Raw genomic sequence first — 21,733 nt, forward strand, 5'->3', positions numbered from 1 at the left:
CAGCCATGTCACGAGAGCCAGAGCTGTCTCAACCAGCACCAGCAGAGCCCCAGTTTCAGCTGCCTTTTTCCCAGGGGCTCGTTCCGCCTCAAGCCACTATGTTTGCTAACGCATCAGTTCAGACGCCAACATCACAGCTTTCACCTTTAGCAGAACAGTTTGTGCCCAATTCCCCAGCTGTTCACTTGCCTCAACCATCACATGCACAGTCTGTTCCACAACATGCACAGTCACCAGCATTCTTTCAAGCTCCCCAGTCCAGTCACGCCACTACAGCCACTGCCGCAGCTGTTGGTGTGAATAGCATGGATGCACTGATCAGTCTTCTAGATCACTTGGTGGTGCGTCAGAACATCCAAGCCCCTGCACAAGAGCCATCATATGCTCCAATGCCCTTTCAGAGGAGGAGTTGTAGAGTCTGTGACGATGTCAGACATTCCACGCTTGCACATTGCAGGAGAGAAAACCTGTGTCTAGCGTGTTTTGCTCCTGGTCACTGGAAGAAGGACTGTGACAAGTATGGACGGAAGCGGGTGGGCCAGGCTGATGCCAGACGAGGGCTGCTGGTGGGAAACTAGAGAGCCCACACTTGGAGAGGGGCAGTGTGGGGGATCAACACGAAACCCTCATTGGAGACGAGGACTTGGAGCTACTTTACATTAATGCCTGTTCAGCCATACCAGAAGGTCTTCAGACCGTGGTTCAAGGGTCTGCAGAGGTGCCAGCTTTCAGTGAATTATTCTACGTCCAGGTTGTGGTTAATGACAAGGTGGAGCTGAAGGGCATGATTGACTCCATGGCTTGTACGATGAGTGAGGGGGCTGAAGCATTACTCAAGGCAGTGGGAGTCCTTCTTAAAGAGCCTGAATCAGCAGAAAGAATTGTGCTTGTCGGTTGTGGGGGAAAGCAGACACTTCCCAAAGGTGTTTATGACTTGACGCTGTCTGTGTATGGAGTGAAGTGCGCTGTTCCTGTTCTGCTTGTGCCGGGCCAGCGTGATGAGCTCATCATCGGTTCGAATGTCCTCAAGCACCTCGCATGTACCATGAAGAGCGATGAAAACTACTGGAGACTCATATCAGCTGGAGGCAAGAAAGTACCGTCAGACTGTGACCAGTTCCTTGATATGCTGTCCTGCACCACAAGATGGAAGAGTGAGGATATCCCAGAAAAGATTGGCCCTTTGAAGCTGCCTCATGCTGTCACATTGGACACCTGGTGTGGGGTAGGCTGTCCAGCAAGGTGCCGATGTCTCCAGGCAGCACAGTCATTGTGGAGCCATGTGGTTCCAGGTCAAGTCCACGGGATGTCCTTGTGGGTCGTGTCATCACTGCGATGTGGGCTGACAGGTGGGTGCCCTTGAAGATGACGAACCTTTCGCTGAAGCCAATCACATTGAGACATAATGCCATCATCGCTGATGTGTTCCCATGTCTTGTTGTGGAGGACTTCAACATTCAGCAAGGTCTGTGTGAGATGGAGGGCTTGGAGCCAGAGAGTGTTATAGTTTCAGCTGCCACGGATGCTGACCTCAAAGAACGCCTGTCCAACCTGGGGTTGAGCGATTTGGACATTGACTCATGCCAGGCTAGCTTTTGGGCGAAGAAACGTCTTGTCGAACTGGTTGGAGAGTATGAAGACATCTTCTCCAGACACTCACTTGATTGTGGCGAGGCGAGAGAATTTGTGCACAGCATTCGCCTGACAGATGATCGCCCATTTCGCATGCCATATAGGAGAGTCCCTCCTGCACATTTCCAACAGCTATGACGCGTGCTCTCAGACATGGAGGAGAGGGGGATCATCCGCAAGTCCATCAGTGAGTATGCATCCCCTCTCGTCATGGTGTGGAAGAAAGATGGTGGGCTCAGAATCTGCACAGACTTCAGGTGGCTGAATGCACGGACTTTAAAAGATGCTCACCCACTGCCTCATCAGGCCGACTGTCTAGCAGCACTGGGAGGTAATGCTGTTTTCAGTACAATGGATCTGACCTCGGGCTTCTATAATGTTCCGATGTGTGAAGACCACAAGAAGTATACAGCCTTCACGACACCTGTTGGTTTATACGAGTACAATAGGATGCCGCAGGGGCTTTGTAACAGCCCAGCATCATTCATGCGTATGATGCTGAGCATCTTTGGCAGCCTTAACTTCACAAGCCTGCTCTGCTACTTAGACGACCTACTTGTCTTTGCGCCCACTAAAGTGGAAGCACTAAACAGGCTCCAAGTGGTCTTCAGTAAGCTCAGAGACAACAACCTCAAGCTGAGCCCCAAGAAATGCCACCTTCTGATGAGGTCAGTGAGGTTCCTTGGTCACGTCATCGACCAAAGTGGGGTTGCGGTGGATCCCACCAAGGTTGATGTCATCTGCAAGATGCCAAAGGAGGCTCTGATGGAGGAGGATGGTCATACTCCATCTGTAAAGAGGCTGAAGTCATTCCTTGGCATGGTGTTCTTCTACCAGTCTTTCATCCCTGGCTGCTCAGCCATTGCCAAGCCCCTGTTTGCCCTGACGGCAGGCCAGAAGAGGAGAGGCCGGACTGGTAGGAGTGGAGGAGGTGCGGGTATGTACAGGAAGCTGACTGCGGCAGATTGGACTCCTGAATGCGAGAAAGCTTTCCAGAAGCTCAAGACAGATCTGCTCAACTGTGCTGTATTGGCCCATCCTGATTTCTCCAGACCATTCATCCTGTCCGTTGATGCATCCCTGGACGGGCTTGGGGCTGTGTTGTCACAATTGCCAGTAGGGGAGGACAAGGCTCGCCCCATTGCTTTTGCCAGTAAGACCCTCAGCAAGTCACAGCAAAGATATCCTGTTCATCGTCTTGAGTTTATGGCACTGAAATGGAGCGTCTCTGAGAAGTTCAGTCACTGGCTGAAGGGACATGACTTTACCGTGTGGACAGACAACAACCCGCTGACCCAAATCATGACCAAGCCCAAGCTCAATGCATACGAACAGAGATGGGTAGCCAAACTGTCTTCATACAACTTCGACCTGAAATACATCCCAGACCCAAAAAATGTTGTAGCAGACGCACTCAGTCGAGATCCCTTTACCAGTTCATTTAGCAGGCGTCTGATCCAAGAGCCATATGGTAGCCTAGTGCAGGAGGCTGAAGGTGCGGAGGCTGAGGAGGTGCAACAGACATTCAGACTGGGCGTCCAACACCACCAAGCGGTTCAACAGCACGAGCCACCACATGACACCACAGGCTTCTACAGTGCAGCTGAAGTCAAAGCTGCTCTAGCCTCTCACAGTTCCTGGAGGAGTGGTGTGGAGAACAGGGCTCTTTGTCTTGGCCAACATGTCCAACAGCTGCAACCTGCAGGCCAGTGTACCCTGCCCTCACTCACTCTGCGCGAATTGGAAGATAAGCAGCTTCAGGATCCCACTATATCTTCGGTTCTCCTGTTTGTGGTCCGCAGACGTCGGCCATCCAGACGTGAAAGGCACAGTATGGGCCCCAGTTCGTTGGCATTACTGAAACACTGGGAGAGGCTAGTCATTCGGAATGGTGTCTTGGACCGAGAAACGAGGGACCCTGTGAGTAGGATGAAAAGATTCCAGTTTCTACTGCCAGCCAGTTTGAGGGGTGATGCCTTGAAGGGAGTTCATGACTTGGCAGGGCATCAAGGACAGACGAGGACGCTCCATCTGGCGAGACAGCGCTGTATGGCCCAGTATGGAGAGAGATACGAGAGAGCATGTGCGATGCTGTGAGAGGTGTGTACTTGCAAAATCCCCGGAGCCCTCAGCACGAGCCCTCTGGAAAGTATTAAAACTTCCGCTGCCATGGAACTGGTCTGCATTGATTTTTGGTCAGCAGAGGATAAGAACAAGAACTCTGTTGATGTGCTGGTGGCAACTGACCACTTTACGAAAATGGCTTTTGCCTTTCCTTGCAGGAACCAGACTGCCAAGCAAGTGGCCAGAAAGTTATGGGATTGTGTCTTTTGTGTCTACGGGTTCCCTGAGCGCATCCACTCTGATCAGGGCCCTAGTTTTGAGAGTGAGCTGGTGTCTGAGTTGCTGCAGCTGTCGGGGGTGGCAAAGTCTCATACAACGGCATATCACCCAATGGGCAACGGGGGCACAGAGCGCTTTAACCGTACACTGGGCAACATGATACAGAGTCTTCCTCTGAGAGCCAAGCAAGAATGGCCACAGCAGATCCAGATGCTGACATTTGCATACAATGCGACTGCTCACGAAACAACCGGCTCTGCACCCTTCCACTTAATGTTTGGCCGCGTTCCGAGGCTCCCAGTTGATGTTGTCTTTCAGTCTGTTCTGCATGACCTCACTGTGACAGACTTTAGCAGCCACTCGAGGACCCTGCTATCTTACCTGTCTGAGGCAGCCAACATCGCCCAGCAGCATGCCACTAAAGAGCAGGAACAGCAGGCTCGTCAGTACAATAAAAAGGTCAGAGGGGTTTCCTTACATGTCGGAGCCCGAGTGCTGCTTGCGAACAAGGGAGAGAAAGGAAAAAAGAAGTTGGCCGATAAGTGGGAACCTGCAGTGTATACGGTAGTGGAGCGGAACCCCAAGACTCACATCTACAAGATCAGTGATGCCTCTGGCCAGAGCAAGGTTGTGCACAGGAACCTTTTGCTTGACGTAAGCTTCCTTCCTGTCCAAGACACCCTGGAGAATCACTCTTTTGTCAGCTCATCAGAAGTTGAAGGCACAAGTGTCTGTGGAGATGTGGATAGCCTGAGCAATCTGGAGCGAGAGTATTCCTTGGCACGGACGTCCTCATGGGTTCTGTCAGACCCAGATCGAGCTGCTGAGGCTTCAGCAGACGAAAAAGTTTCTATTCCTGAACTTGAGGATGAGTCTCACGCTCATGAAGACATGGCCAGTTCACCTAAAGTGACTCTGTCTGACCCAGACCTTGTTCAGTCAAATGCACCTACTGACGTTGATACGACTCCGACTGACTCAACCCCCACTCAAGCCTGCTCACCTGCTGACTCTACTGTGACTCAGACTGCTGTAGTTGATAACAGAATTCAAGGCAGGGTCGTAACTAGAACTGGGAGTGTGGTTAGGTCTGTCAATAGGCTTATTGAGAGTATGGTTCAGAGACCTGTTATATGGGGCCTCTCTTTGCCTCAGAAAGTTTGATTTAGAGTGCACACCGTTAAGTTTTTCTCTTTTCAAATGGGGTTTTTGTTTTTTTTCCTTCCTTGATTGTGAAACCGTACTGTGGGGTTTTTCAAGCCAGGGAACCAGATGTTTAGGGGTGTAGGCTGCACCTTTATGTTCCTGAGAGCATGAGGGCCTGATCAACCTTCTTTTTTTCTCTTGATCTGTTTTACGGATAGTTTTTACTGAACTTTGGGATTAGATTTCATTGCTATTTGGTCCGGGTACGAGTGTGTTTACATTAATGCATTTTTGGTGCTATTATAGAATTTAGGGGTGTCGTTATTTTGGTGGAATTCAGGGGGGGGGGGGGGGGTGAATGTAGCAGGTTTATTTGTATACTTATGAATTCCCCCAAAAATATTTCTTTTTGTATTACTGGGAGTTTCGTTTTGGGTTCTTTCTGCCTGCGCGTCGGGTTAGCGCAGTGCGTGCGTGTGACGTCATCAGACCGGGGACTTGCGCCGCGCAAGGTTGACCTCAGTCAGAGCAATGCTGGATTTGACTGAGATGCTAATTTGATGTCACGCAACACTCATTGCCGTATTGTTTATGACCGCAGATAATAAACTACATTGTGACAGCCAGTGCCCCTGTGTCTACTTGAGAACAACCCAGAACACAACGCAGAAAGACAAGACGGGTTACATAGAGATGCATTACATTTGAAAAGTTGACATCATTGTTCGGTGCACAATGATACTATTTTAAAAGACAGTAAGCAAAATAGTAGACATTATGCAATGGTTTTTAAACATTATGACAGTATTAATATTAATCATTATTAAAGTCTCTTCAGCTCACAAAGGTTGCATATATCTGATAAAAAAACAATACAACAATAAAAACTGTGTAATATTATTACAATTTAAAACAATTGCTTTCTATTGTAAAATATTCATTTGTTTTTGTGATCAAAGCTGAATTTTAATCATCTTTACTCCAGTCTTCAGGGTCACATGATCCTTGGGAAATCATTATAATGTGCTGATTTTCTTTCTGAAGAAACATTTTTCATTATTATCAATGTTGAAAACAATTCATATTTTTGTGGAAACCGTGATACTTTTTTATTTCAATAAACATAAAGTAACAAAAGATCAGCATTTATCTGTAATAAAAATCTTTTGAATGATTATAAATGGCTTTATTCTCATTTTGGCCGATTTAAGTCATTATTGCTTAATAAAAGCAAAAAAAAAAAAAAAAAAATTCTAACTTAACCCAAACTTTTAAATGGAAGTTTATGTTCTCCTATAAGGAATCATAAAAACAATATGACAGTGTTTTAATCTTCATACATTTAGCATATTCACACTTTCCATTTAAACAACAAATGAAGTTAAAGAGCATACAGCTTGAAGGGCAGACTTTAGAAAGAATTACTATTATTAGCAATAAGGAAATTAAATGCATTGGTTATTGATTTTACTGCATGGTTAAAATCCAGTGTAGTGTTAATTTAAGTTCAGTTGCAGTACATGTGGATGAACTGATGGCCCAACATGCAGAATTCACATTTAGTTTCACTCATTCTGTCTGGAAAATACAACATACAAAATGTACACAGAAAAGACTTTCACATCATGTGACTACATCTTATTTAATTCCACTGATTTATAATTGGCAAAAGTTACAGTAATCATTACATTAGTATATTTGATTTGATTTAAATAAAATCTTTAATGCACAACTATTCTGTGAAAACACAAATATTCAAGCTAGTACAAAAAAAGTCAGAGACATGGTTTTCTGAAAAATATAAATGATTTATTTCTGAAAATGATTAAATTTAAGGCACTGAAAGAAGCTGAACACTATTACACTGTATAACCAGGTTATTTCTGAAATTCACATTAGTTCATTGTTCTTCTATGATCCTTTATAGTGAATCATCCCTTAAAGACAGTGAGTATAAATACAGAAGTGTATTCAGCTCGGTCCTGGAATGCTGATGCTAATGTTTTGGATAAAGGCCTGTAAACATTTACCTCAGTTACACTGAATCAGTCTTTGTTCAGCCGTAGATGCCCTTAACACGCTTGTTCTCGGGGTCAAAGGGAGATCTCAGGTGAGCTGTAGCCTTGTTTGTGACGCCCATCCTTTCCAGAATGAATTCACCGCTGCGGACGAAATCAGGGCTCACCTGGGGGAGAAGTGAACAGAGATAAATTCAAGCAAAGTTTGAGTAAAATGGATTTATTTTAATTCTCTTTAATCCACATGATTTTTTTTTTTTTTTTTTTCATATCGCAGTGTCAAACCATGCAATAGAAATGAAGTCTGCTCTCATATCCCTCTCTTTCTATCTGTGCCCCTGCAGCTTGCTCTCTGTCAGGGGTTACATCTCTTTTTAATTAAAACTGCGCGAGCTGCAGGCATTACCCTGTGGAGTCGAGATCAAGATGCAGTGGCTGGAAAACTAGCCTGACCTCTGTAAGTGGGCACAATGCAGTCTTAATGGACACATTGGTAGATATCCACTGACTGCTACAAAGAATTAAGCAGCAGCTGTAGCTATAGAAACTAAAGCAAAACAGCTGTGCAGTGTGCAAATAAAACATAGTATTTGCTCATCCAATTAATACAGTAACTCTACAGCATACATGTATTTAAAGGTATTAAAATACAAACACAAAAAAGGTGATATATTGATATATGCTTTGTTGAAGCAGTCAGTTTTTTAAGTATTCATAATTGTGGTGAATTCCTGGAGAAAAACTCATGATTCTAAAATGAAAATCACGTAATTGAATCAGTCCTTCTATGCATGGACCTGCTTAAATATTTGTACATGTGTTCGTATTCTGCAGTAAACATGAAATTACATACATACACAGTCTTATATTTCTTATAATGTTTATATGCTAAAGAATAAACAATAATATTTTTTTTTTACTGTATACTGTATGTAAAGGATAATGCATTAAACAATTTTGGTGGTTGCCTCCCCGGAGTGCATTAAAATAGTTTAATGCACAGCTAGCCATGTATTATCCAATGGCACCATTTGCTAGTATTGACAACTTAATGCTTGGAAGGGTAAAATATTACAGATATTTTTGTCAATTACGTTTTGTTAGCTCTAGCATTCTGCCCACTTAAAATCAGATACACAAATGAAAGACCACATTTATTTGAACAAATTATAGTATTTATTTACTAGTAAGTTAATACATAGACTATAGTAAGGGCTGCTTTTACAATACATTCAGTCCTTTTGAAGCTTGCAAACTCTCCAGGACATTTTTCAAAATTTCCTCTTTTGTGTTCCATTGTAGAAAGCAAGTCACACGGGTTCGGAAAATTCAAAAATGTGAACTAGAAACCATGAAAAGTCTTATGCATGAAGTAACGAGGTCTCTCGGCCGTGAATAATAGTTCTCTGGCATTATGTCCAGTGATGTGTCAGTGGTGTGTAATGCAGTGAGCAGAGAGAGAGTAAAGCTCTGATCAGATCAGCACTCAGCCCTGTTCAACAGCACTGCCGTCTATGCTGTGGAATGGAGACGTCTCCGCTCTACCTCCCCATCTGTCCCTCCTCATCTAGCTCTCTGTCAGTTAACATTAAGTATACATCCCCCTGTATCATGTCATACTCACAGTACACGGACTTCAGAGCTGCCACTGTGTCCAAGCATCATAACTCACACTGTTTACCGTGTATATATATATATACACTCCTTTCTGGTTCTTGAACCTGATTGGCTGAGGGCATTTTTCAGGCATGCAATATTCTAGTGATAGTAGCCCTCCAACCATTTCACTCCTCTTTCAGTATTTCTCACAGAAAGTGTCATGGCAGATGCCCAAAACCACCACAATTTTATAAATAATACTGTTCTTGCATCCCAGAATGCAGTTTTAAGAGTTTATTTTAGGCAAGAATGTAGTTGTTTAAACTTCAAATATGCAGTTTGTTAATAAAGATAACGTCTATTTGAAGGTTTTTGGAGATATCCAGGGCATCAGCGGCCGTTCAGCACTCATTCTGGAATATTCCGTTGGTTCTGATGTCTCTACTGTGGTTAAACATGAGATATAATTTGTTTTGGGTAAATCTCACGGGCTGAGGGCAAAATCTCATCACATTATAATTTCTGTAACTTTAATGCTGCATATCAGAGCGCTGCATTTGTACTTTTGACTGAATTCCCTAGTAAATTTTATGATGAGTGTTTTTGTTGTTTATAAAATATTATTATTCAAAAAATAATTTTTGATATATATAATAGTAGTTTTTAATAACAATAGTATTAAGTATTGAGAATGGTATTGGCTTTCAATACAATAAGCTTTCAATGAAGCAACTCAACGCTCCTTCGTTATTAAAGTTCTAAAGTGATGCTTCGGAATTAGTAACAGAGACTTTTGTGCTCAGCTGTTAAACTGGCAAAACTGAGATTTGAATCCATGGAGGAAGAAGGAAGTAATTCCACACAAAAGAGGGTTCCCTTTTCCAGTCGGTCTCTTGACATTACGTATGGGGAAACCCTTTTCCTCTTGAGAATCTGAAATATGATTGAATCACTTTATTGCTGCGTAATAGCCAATGGCGTTCGAGCATTCACCTGATTGGTGGGCTCAGTTGCTATATAGGTGATGTTGGGTGCCAATTTACCTCCACATCTTTGTCCTTCACTTAGTGATACCGTTTCAAGAAGCCTCTTATCGCATACCATTGAAGTATATGCTTCAGTGGAAGGTGCCCGGATTACCATTTCCTGCAGTGCTGCGGTGAGTATAACATCATCTTATAGTACGGATGAGCTGTCCGTTTACTTCCTCACCTCTGCTGCTGAGTCATGGAGACAGAAGGCATGCCAGCTTGGGACAGAAAGTTTAGGTGATGGGCCTGTGACGTGTCAATTCTGCACCCCCCTTGTTCACTTAAACCTCCCATGTCTCCTTCAGAATGGATATTCCCTGCCCCCACACAGATGCAGTGCAGCCCGTGTTTGTCTACCAGACATTAAGCGATGCCCTAAGAACTTGGGAAGCAAGCGCCACGGGCCCAGTTCCTCTGTTCTTCTCACCCCCCCCCCCCCCCCCCCCACCTGACTGTTGCTGATAGTGCCATCTATTAGAGAAAGTTTACAGGGTTTCACAGACTCTCATTGGCATGATTCAAGCAGCAGCCTGCTGTGTACAGCACACGGAGAGATTCAAGACGCTCGATCGCTCATTCAGACGATACCAGCAACCCCTGCCTCAAAACAGTGGCCAGTCAAGTGCAGAGCACAGAACAGTTCCAGGCTCTCACTAATTCGCTGGATATGAGCAGCCCCTGGACTTGGAGCAGTGAGTGGTCAGCCGTGTGCAGAGCATGGAGAAGATCCAGTCGCTTAATCGCTCTTTCACAGAAAATGTCCATATCAGTACCCCTTGCCTCAAAGCTACAGCCAACTGTAAGCAGAGTATGCTATCAGTAACCAACCGTGTACAGAACTCCCAATCACTTACTCATTCACATTATAGCGGCAGCCCCTAGCCTCAAAGCAATGGTTAGCCGCATTCAGAGCTCAGGAAATTCCAGTCGCTCACTTGTTCACACGTTGCAAGCAGCCCCTGCCGTAGGGCAGTGACCAGGTGTGTACGGGACACAGTAGTTAGACGAATAGTGGTTCCCACAGACGTGTCAGGATGGGGATCCCTCTGTGATGGCAGACCAGCGCTTCGTATGTGGACAAGCGACCAGAAGAGAAATAAGAAAAATTTACACATCACACATCAATGCATCGTGTTGCTTTCTTGACCATCAGTAAATGTTTTGAGCTTTTGGAATTGTTATGTATGAGTCTTTCAATTGTCCTCAGAGTGAAAAGATGGATCTCAAAATCATACAGTCACTGTTGGAAATTAAGGTTCAGATATGCAGAAGAAGCTGGAGAACCAAAGAAAGTGCAGGAGCTGGAGGATTTTTCAGAAGAAAACAGGCAGTTGAACTGTTCAGGACCAACAAGGGCCTCTTGAACAACCATCACAAAACATGTTATCGTCCAGGAGATGACACAGTATTAACATTCACTTTTGAACGGGGTCATTTTATAAATATCATCAGTTATGTAAAATAGCTTATTCAAGACAGTACTAAATAAAAAATTACATTCACTTTTCATGAGCTCACTTATTTTGTGAAAATTATTAACATTTTGCATATTCTTCAAGGGGTATGTAAACTTATGAGCACAACTGTATATAAAACATTTTACAGCACCCAGCCATACTGAACCTCACCTTTCATTTCAGAACAGTATTAAAACTTAAGAAATGCAAATGAGCACCTCACAATAATGGCAGCATATACTCATCAGAGATGATGGCACACAGTATCCTTCATCTAATCATCGCTCTTTACAGGCCTGTTAAATTAGCCTATATGAGGAACAACTCGCATGACTCGCTCTCAATCATTACAGCAGAGAAGGGAAACGAGTTCATATGCAACAAAGACACAAATCAGAGAAAAGGGAGTGTTTCTTAGTACTTATGTCTTAATCGTACTTGCCAACGTTCAATTGTACTTAAAATATAATGTTAATGATAAGAAGTGACCCATTCTCATATTCCGATCTGACTGTGTGAGTAAAAGATAAAACAGCTGCATGCAGCCTATCTCCCTTGCTCTCTACTGCCTACAAAGGCAGCTGACTCATAAGGTCAAAATGGATCTTCATAACAGTCTGATTTGGAACATTCTACATGGGCAGTAACTCACTTGATTTACAACTGGTTTCAATACAGTTTCTGTAGATGCTGTGATTATTAGCATGCTGCTATGCTAATAATGCAATCTACAGTACTGTACAGTAGTATGCCTAAAATACATAGCATGGTAGCAGACCTTGGTTTAGGAACCAATTCTCACTATTAACTAGTTGCTTACTACTATGCATATTACTAGCATACTGGCTGTTTATCAGTATGTACAAAGCACATATTAATGCCTTATTCTGCATGACCATATTATAGATTCCTTAATTCTACCCCATACGCAAACTACCTTAACTAAATGTTCATAAGCAGTAATTAGCATTTTAGCAGGGCAAAAGTTGTAGTTAATAGTTAGCTAATAGTGGAATTGGTCCCCCAAATTAAAGGATGACCCATAGCAGACACAAATGAAAGTGAAAGTGACATACGGCCAAGTATGGTGACCCATACTAGGAATCCGTGCTCTGCTTTTAACCCATCCAAAGTGCACACACACAGCAGTGAACACACACACACACTGTGAGCACACACCCGGAGCAGTGGGCAGCCATTTATGCTGCGGCGCCCGGGGAGCAGTTGTGGGTTCGGTGCCTTGCAGATTTCACACTTGGTTCAGAAGTTCAAGTGAATTTACAACTCTGACCAACAGAAAGCTGCTGTGTGTGCTGAGTTTCATACATCTACACAATTACAATCGAACTGACCTTTTTGAACCAGAAACTTAACTAAAATGTTGCTAATGTGAATGCAACACATCAGTGCTGATCAAATGAGGATACCATAATAACATGAGCACTTGTCCAGAGAAACTGCATGGCATTCATAGCAGATCCTTGAGGCCATATCCAGAATTGGCAGTTTGCTTTCAACTTCTAAAAAGTATTAACATCACTGAATCCAAGTTTGTTGTGAATTCAACTTCTATAAACTATAAAGCTGTTTGGGCCATATGTAAAACATTAGATTGCTTAACTTGTATTGACTAAGGCTCATGGCAGGAACAAATGAAGCTCTAAGTGGACATGAAAAGTGGAAAGTGTTGGTCAAACTCAGATGTCTCCTTGGAAAAACCTTATGAGTCAAATGTATTGTGATGTATAATATCATTAGTTCGGAATGACAGCAATTATTCACTTTTAAGTCAGATGGTTTGTAAATAAATGTCAAAAACCTTGCCAAATACCTGAGGCTATGAAACCAGTGATGAGCAGCATATTAGTCTACTGCTGTGCTTTGAATTTTAAAGTAGTTCACCCAAAAAAGAAAATTTGCTGAAAATATACTCCCCCCTCGGGCCATCCAGGATGTAGACGAGTTTGTTTCTTCACAGTAATCCACAACGCTCCAGTCCATCAGTTAATGTCGTGTGAAGTGTAAAGCTGTGTGTTTGTAAGAAACAAATCCATCATTAAGACATTTTTAACATCAAACCATCGCTTCTGGCTAAAATATGAGTCCACAATCCATAATAACACTTCCTCCAGAATCAAGTTTTTTCTGTAGCATGCAGCTTTTCGCATCACAAGACATTAACTGATGGACTGGAGTGGTCTGAGTTACTTATTGTGATGTTTTTATCAGCTGTTTGGACTCTCATTCTGACGGCACCCATTCACTGCGGAGGATTCAGTGGTGAGCAACTGATGTAATGCTAAAACAAAATGCTTAAAGCAAACAGAGCAATAACCACTAAAATGATTTTGAAACTCAGTCAAAGGCCTACTAAATCCTTCTGTTAATCTACAATCTTAATATTGCTGCCTTTTTTATTACATTGACATTATTAACAGTGATAGCTATGGTTGAAATCTCTTCTTTGAGAGAGAGAGAGAGAGAGAGAGAGAGAGAGAGAGACCGGTAATTCAAAACCAATTTTAACAAAAATAAATAAATAAACAAAACTTGTCAACAAAACTTTGATTTAATAATTGTACAAATGTTTTGAACAGAATGACTTCCTGAATATACGCGTTCAAAAGTTTGGAGTTTTTTTTGGATGGAAATTAAAACTTAAATTAGTCAAAAGTGACAAAAGAGTTATATAAAAAATATTGTTCTTTTGGACTTTTCTATTCATTACAGGACATTGAAAAATTATTAAATAATTATAAGAAATATCCGCATATTAGAATGATTTCTGAAGGATCATGTGACATTGAAGACTGGAGGAATGATGCTGAAAATACAGCTTTGATCACAGGAATAAATCACATTTTACAATATATTCACATAGAAAAAAGGTTATTTTAAATTGTAATAATATTTCACAATATTACTGTATGACCTTTTTTTTTTACTTTATAAAACATTTGAAAAAATCTTACTGACCCCATATTTTTAAACGGTAATGTAGATTTTTTTTATTTTTTTATTTTTATAACAAAATCTCTTATAATGTTAACATTTTAAACTTGACCCCACAAAAGGCATCAAAATGAATTTTAATTTAGAAAATAAAAAGAGTCATTTTCTGTGTAAATAGTGTAAAAGTAATCAATATACTATATCCAAAGATCATCACGTCATTGAACCAAATGCAGAAAAAATCCCTAAACATGAAAACGCACATCCATTATCACTAACATGCTGATGCATTCACATGAACAGAGGTGGACTTATTTCTTCATCTTGCACCCAGGTAAAGCACTTCAACCACAGTCTAGAAGATATGACCTACAGAGTGGACAAACAGTGAAGAGGTGTTGAGTCTCATGAGTTCAGTGGAAGTGCTGAAGTGTTCACCTGCAGTAATGAGTTTTTATTGTGCCCCGCTGTCTACTACTACCTTTAAATCAACAAAGAGCTCAATGCATAAGAAACGCCTACCAGCCTACAGTACACCTGAACTATTATCTCCATCTGTGTGCATTTACTGCATACTTGACCAATGCTGCTGCTGCAGAAAAACTACCATTTAAGGCTGAATAAAGCACTAAGAATGAATTATATATGTGGCTCTACTGGAGAGAGATACAATGATGTTTTATGCTTGCAGTGTGACTAGACTTATTCATGTTTCCAGAAGAAGATGTTAGTGATCCTATGCAAAATGTAGCACAAGCTAAGGTGATTGCCAAGGCACTGCAGAGTGTTTGTGAGGTAACTTGGATGTTTTGAATGGTTTCTTAATGACCCAAGTCAAAATAATATTAATAGTGACAGTGAATAACAGTGATGGTAATAATAATAACATTAACCCTCACCTTTCTCAATGCTCAAGGAATCAATGGCCCTGTAGCTGGCATTACAGACGCCATACTTGTCCCCTGCGGCCATGACGGCACGGTAGACGGGCAGACAGGACTCTTTAGGGGTGTGAAGCTCCCAGCCCATCTCACCCACGAACGACAACCGCATGGCCCTCACCTATAAACACACACAAAATAAAGAAAAGAAAAAAGGAAATTTTTTTGTTAAATCTCTGAAATAGTTCAGTGCTTGCCCTCTAAAATCCCTTATGGGTGATAGAGGTTAAAACCAAGACAGACGAGTCTAAACAGTACACAAGTAGAACATAGTCTAAAATAGTATGCTAGTATGATAAAAGTGTTTTTTATACCATTCAAGAATACTAAAATTAAATTTTTGACTTTCTCAGAAAACCTCTGGACATCTGAATAAACAGTTGCCATTAAAAAATGTAATTAAATAGACACTACCATGCAAAAGTTTGGGAACGGTTATTAAAAAATATAAATAAAAAAGTCTTCTGGTCACCACGGCTGATTTTATGTGATCAAAAATACAGCAAAAACTGGAATACTATGAAATATTATTACAATTTACAAAAACTGTTTTCTCTGTCAATATGTTTTAAAAGAAGTTTCAAAGCTGTATTTTCAGCATCATTCCTCCAGTCTTCAGTGTCACATGATCTTCAGAAATCATTCTGATATACTGATTTACTGCTCAAGAAAGATTCTGATTATTATCAAACAGCTTTTGCTGCTTTACATTTTTTTCTGGAAGGTGTGATAACCTTTTCATCAGGATTATTTGTTAAATATAAAGTTCAAAACAACAGCATTTCTTTGAAATCATTTGTTGACGTGAATGTCTTTACTGTCACTTTTGATCAATTTAATGTGACCATGATGAATAAAAATAAATTTCCTTATGAGTCTATTTTCTTGTACATGTTGCAAATCTTAAAATGGCTTTATTGTTAATAATAATTCCGGTACATGAGTTACATGATGAAGTATTTTCCATAAAGAGAGCCAGAAAACACTGTTTTGAAACAGTTTCAGTAGAGGTTCATCCTGGTGTCCATCTGTCCAGCCTCCATTAACTTAAAGCTCAACTGTTCATTAAACTGAGCTGAAGTACCTGCCTCTCACTCTTACCGAACACACATTAACACTCAACCAGGATTAAGATACAGCAGCCGGCGAAAAGAAGAACCAACAGCACTAAACAGCAGAGCACACAACAGTCACTTAGATAATAGCCTGGCCGTTCTCCAGACCAGACACAGCCGAGTGTGTGCATTACTGTGTCTTTGCAGTGAGCAGAGAGAAGCGGTTCATTGTGCCAGGCCTGAGGGGCTGAGATCATGTGAAGGACACCATTATCAGCCAGAAACAAGCACTGCACTCTCCACTGTAACCTGCAGGGAGATACAGTGAGCATGTGAAGCGTTTCTGGCCGTCAATAGCTGTCGTCTAATTCAAGACAGTTGTTTCAATAGCTTGAGACCCTGTTACCCACAATCCACTGGGGTCTTAGCCTCAGATAGCCCATGTGCAGATCTGCGCTCACAGACTGCTTGAAGCATATTCAACCAAAAGCTGGCAAAAATCGCCGGTTCCAATCCGACTGGCTGGTTTTATGCAGTATCTGGGAGTCAGAGTGCACAGGTCTTTATCAGTTTCTGCAGGAAGGAAGTTAGTGTGTTACCAGCAGCTCTTTCAGGAAGAGCCACTGTTTCTGCTGTTTGTAAGGATCAGGGTATGACAAGTTTGAAAGATACTCAAGAGTTTAGTTTAAAACAAACAGAAGCAGGATGATGCATGTGTATATGATCCCAGATTTCAGGTTTCCCCATTTCTACATGTCACCAAAAATGCATTCAAAGCACATTTGTTTTTTTTATTTTTTAAGTTAATAATTTTAATCTGCAAGGATGCATTAAGTTGTTCAAAAGAGTTGGAAAAAGCAAATTTGGAATGTTTCAAATTAATTATAATTTAAATAAATGCTTTTGAACTTTCTGTTGATTAAAGGGTACTGAAAAAAAGCATCATGGTTTCCACACAATAAGAAGCAGCACAACTGTTGATAATAAGAATAAGAAATGTTTATTGAGCATCAAATCAGCATATTAAAATGATTTCTATAGGATCATGTGAGATGATGCTGAAAATTCTGCTTTGATCACAGAAATAAATTACATCACAATATATTACAATAGGAAATAGGATTGTAATAATACGTGACAATAGTCATATTTTTACTGTATTTTTGATCAAATAAATGACTTCTTTAAAAAACATTAAACAAATCTGACGGATCCTAACATTTTGAACAGTACATTAACTTTTAATGATAACACAGAAAGGGTTGAATGTGACACTCAATAATCATTAAAAAAATATGTATATGTATGTATAAATGCATGTCGCAAAACAGACTCAAGTATTTCCAATTTGATAATAAAATCAATTAGTTAAAGGGGGTGTCTATTGCCTTTTTACATTTATGCATTTAGCACGCACTTTAGCAACTTACAGTGCATTCAGGCTAACATTTTGTAACCTAATGTGTATCCCCCTGGGAATCAAACCCACGACCTTTTGCGCTGCTAACGCAATGCTCTACCACTGAGCCACAGAAACACATATTTCACAGGAACACAATGCAGATAAAGAGTTGGATTCTTCTCTTCTTATCTCATCTGTGATTATGAAATCATTGAAAAATGCATGTACTGTATAATGATTTACAATATCCATCATATCGGTGCTTTTAAACAAATCTTTTAAATGAATGAATCATTCTCGCTCACTCCCATTTGCTGACTGACCTCAAGCTCAATGTCTATATTCCTCGATTAGGTTTACATTATGTTATTTAAATTTAAGACCAGTCAGGTTGAAGTCTTTGGTAATGAAGCATCTACAAAAAAATGAATCTACTGTAATATAATGTCTAATGTACGCATAAATATCAATGGTGCTTGATTTTATTAAATGCATAAACTGCAAAGGTTTTTTTTGGTTATTTTTTGGCTTTGCTTTTCTTGATATACACTGTTATTATAAATGACCACCTTCTGAGGTGTGAGAGAGAAAGAGAGTGAAGGAGTGTGCAGAGATTAAAGAGGATGACACAAGCCATCAGCCAATAGAGCGGTGTGTCTATGTTAGTCAAAAGAATCTGTCTGACATGCATAAACACACACACACACGCACAGAAAGTGTAAATAAAATCCTCCTTTTCTGGGTGCTGATTGGTCAATACAGTTAGCGAAGTTTAGCGAAGTCTGCAGCGGGAGAGAGAATCAGGAGACGAGCGGTAAGTGAGTGGTTTGGGCAAAAATGGTCATCACCTGTTTCTTGTTCCAGTAATTGGCGTCGAGAGAGTATAAAACGCCGGGAAAGACGGAAGCAAGCGAGAGAGAGACGGACTGCTGACCCGAACCGGAAACGGAAACCGGAAGGAGTAAACCGAAAGTGCTCTGCCAACGTTTCAGAATAGAAGTCACCATTTGGTGTTTGCAAAGCTTTATTTATTTTTGTTATTAATAAATACGTCAGCAGTCCAGCCGACCTTTTTGTCCTCTTCCTTGCCACACACGAACTTACTACACTGGTGCTGAAACCCGGGAAGGAAGAAGGACCGCCGTCGCCGCCATGCAAAGCCCGTCCACAACGCCGCTTGCAGATATCATCACTTCCCTCGCGGTCCTGCACCGCGAACAACACCAGGCCCTGCTTGACCTGAGGTCCGATCAGGAGAGACGCTTCCAGGCCATCGTTCAGGCCCAGCAGGAGGACCGCGAGAGGTTCCGGAGCTGGATTGATCGGGAGGTTCGCGCCGAGGCCGCTGGGCTGCCCGCAGCCCCCATGCACCTGCCACTTCACAAGATGGGGCCCCAGGACGATCCGGAGGCCTTCCTGGAGCTGTTCGAAAAAGTCGGCAGAGGCCTGCGGGTGGCCCCGCGAGCAATGGCCGGTGCGACTCATTCCCCTGCTCTCCGGCGAGGCCCAGGTGGCTGCGCAACAACTTCCGGTGGCGAACCTCCTGGTCTTCGACGACCTGAAGAGGGCCATCATCCAGCGGGTCGGCCGGTCGCCAGAGCAACACCGCCAGCACTTCTGGTCCCTGGACTTGGGCGAGGCCGGTCGGCCCTTCGCGATGGCCCAACAGCTCCGGGACTCCTGCCGCAAGTGGCTACTATTCGAGGGAAGCGACGTGGAGCATGTCGTCGACCTGGTGGTGCTGGAGCAGTTCATCGCTCGGCTTCCCAAAAAGACGGAGGACCACATGGTGGCGTGCCAAGGGGTCGGCGCACCCCCACCTACTAACTCTCTCTCTCCTTCTCTCTCTCCCCCTGTCCCTCTCCCTAGGTCCCGTCCACCCGGCCCTCCTCGTGTCCCGCCCCGGGGGCGGGGCAGGACTGACCAAGGCCACTTCGCGAGTCCAAGGGCCCAGGGGGGCGGGGCTTGTGGCTGCTGGAGGGGACAGTGCTTCCATTTCTCCGCTCTCTCCGCGCCAATTCCCCAATCCGCTCCCTGCCCTGGGGCGGCGGGTAGGTCTGGGCTGGCCTGTTGGCAGGATGAGACATTAAAGCATGCATTTCAACAGGTCCGCTCCATCGATGGCCAGCCTCTCCCACCTGCCCTCCCGCTCACCTATGCGTATTTTGCCATTTTAAAGGACCGGTTGTATCGAGTGACCCAAGACGCTCGGACAAAAGTGAATACAACCCAATTGTTAATTCCGAAGAGCGGCAGGGAAATGCTTTTCCATGCGGCTCATTCTAACCCTATGGCGGGCCATTTGGGACAGGCAGCAACACTAAATCGCCTCATGACCCGTTTCTTTTGGCCGGGCATTCATGACAACGTGCGCAGGTGGTGCGCGTCGTGTCCGGAATGTCAGTTGGTGAACCCACCGGCCACCCCAAAAGCGCCTTTGCGCCCTCTTCCCTTAATGCAGGTCCCCTTCGAGAGAATTGGTATGGACCTCATCGGGCCATTAGAGCGATCAGCATGAGGACATCGCTTTGCATTAGTCATAGTTGATTATGCAACACGATATCCTGAAGCGGTGGCCCTCCGCCACATTTCCGCTAAAAGTGTTGCGGATGCCCTGTTTTGTCTTATCTCCCGGGTGGGGGTTCCAAAAGAAATCCTCACCGATCAGGGCACGGCGTTTATGTCACGTACGCTATGCAAGCTGTACGGATTGTTGGGCATTAAATTGATTCGAACTAGCGTCTATCACCCACAAACCGACGGCCTGGTCGAACGATTTAATCGCACTCTTAAATCCATGATCCGTAAGTTCGTTCAGGAAGACGCCAAAAATTGGGATAGGTGGCTAGAGCCCTTGTTATTCGCTGTTCGAGAGGTCCCACAAGCCTCCACGGGGTTTTCCCCCTTCGAGCTGCTCTATGGACGCCAGCCCCGGGGGGTGCTCGACGTACTGAGAGAAACTTGAGAGGAGGGTCCATCTCAGGGCAAAAATGAAATTCAGTATGTGCTGGACTTGAGAACAAAACTCCACACATTGGGGCGGCTATCAATGGAGAATTTGTTACAAGCCCAGGACCGCCAGAGCCAGCTGTATAACAGGGGAACTAGGTTACGCAAATTTGCACCGGGAGAGAAAGTACTTGTATTACTCCCAACGTCGAGCTCTAAATTAATGGCTAAGTGGCAGGGACCGTTTGAGGTCGCACGACAAGTCGGAGATCTCGATTATAAGGTAATATGGTCAGATAGGAATGGGTCCCGTCAGATCTACCACCTCAACCTCCTTAAAAAATGGAATGAGGCAGAATCAGTGATGTTGCCAACGGTGATTGGGGGGGAGGATGATCTCGGACCAGAGGCGAATATCAAACCACAATCCCTCGCCCTGGCTCCAGGTGGAGATCACCTGTCGCCGTCCCAACTCACTGATTTAACGAAATTACAGGCAGAGTTTGCCGACGTCTTCTCGCCCCTACCGGGCCGTACTAACCTGATTCAGCACCATATCGAGACCGAGCTGGGTGTGGTAGTTCGCAGCCGGCCGTATCGCTTACCTGAGCACAAGAAAAAAGTAGTTCAGGCTGAATTAGGCGCTATGCTTGACATGGGAGTAATAGAAGAATCCAACAGTAACTGGGCGAGCCCGATAGTTTTAGTTCCGAAAACGGACGGCTCAGTCCGGTTCTGTGTGGATTATCGCAAGGTGAATGCTGTGTCGAAATTCGACGCGTATCCAATGCCGCGGGTTGACGAGTTGCTTGATCGGCTAGGCACGGCTCGTTTTTATTCGACATTGGACTTAACAAAGGGCTATTGTCAGATGGCGGTGGCCGACTTCCTCTCCAGAAATGGGGGGGGGGGGGCTGCAGGCCGGATGGCTCCCCGGCCTGAGTCGGGTGGTGAGGGTATGTGGCAGGGGGGGCGTGGTTTAGCGAAGTCTGCAAAGGGAGAGAGAATCAGGAGACGAGCGGTAAGTGAGTGGTTTGGGCAAAAATTATCATCACCTGTTTCTTGTTCCAGTAATTGGCGTGGAGAGAGTATAAAACGCCAGGAGAGACGAAAGCAAGCGAGAGAGAGACGGACTGCTGACCCGAACCGGAAACGGAAACCGGAAGGAGTAAACCGAAAGTGCTCTGCCAACGTGTCAGAATAGAAGT

The 21,733-nt window shown here is 43.4% G+C and overlaps 1 pseudogene; it reads right to left on the bottom strand.

Annotated features, from left to right (window-relative positions):
• Window positions 1-7,169: 7,169 nt before the first annotated feature.
• LOC132132331 (sarcosine dehydrogenase, mitochondrial-like) overlaps window positions 7,170-21,733 on the bottom strand; it is a 77,087-nt pseudogene continuing 62,523 nt past the window's right edge.

Source organism: Carassius carassius, chromosome 49, assembly GCF_963082965.1.
Source record: "Carassius carassius chromosome 49, fCarCar2.1, whole genome shotgun sequence".
Taxonomy (NCBI): domain Eukaryota; kingdom Metazoa; phylum Chordata; class Actinopteri; order Cypriniformes; family Cyprinidae; genus Carassius; species Carassius carassius.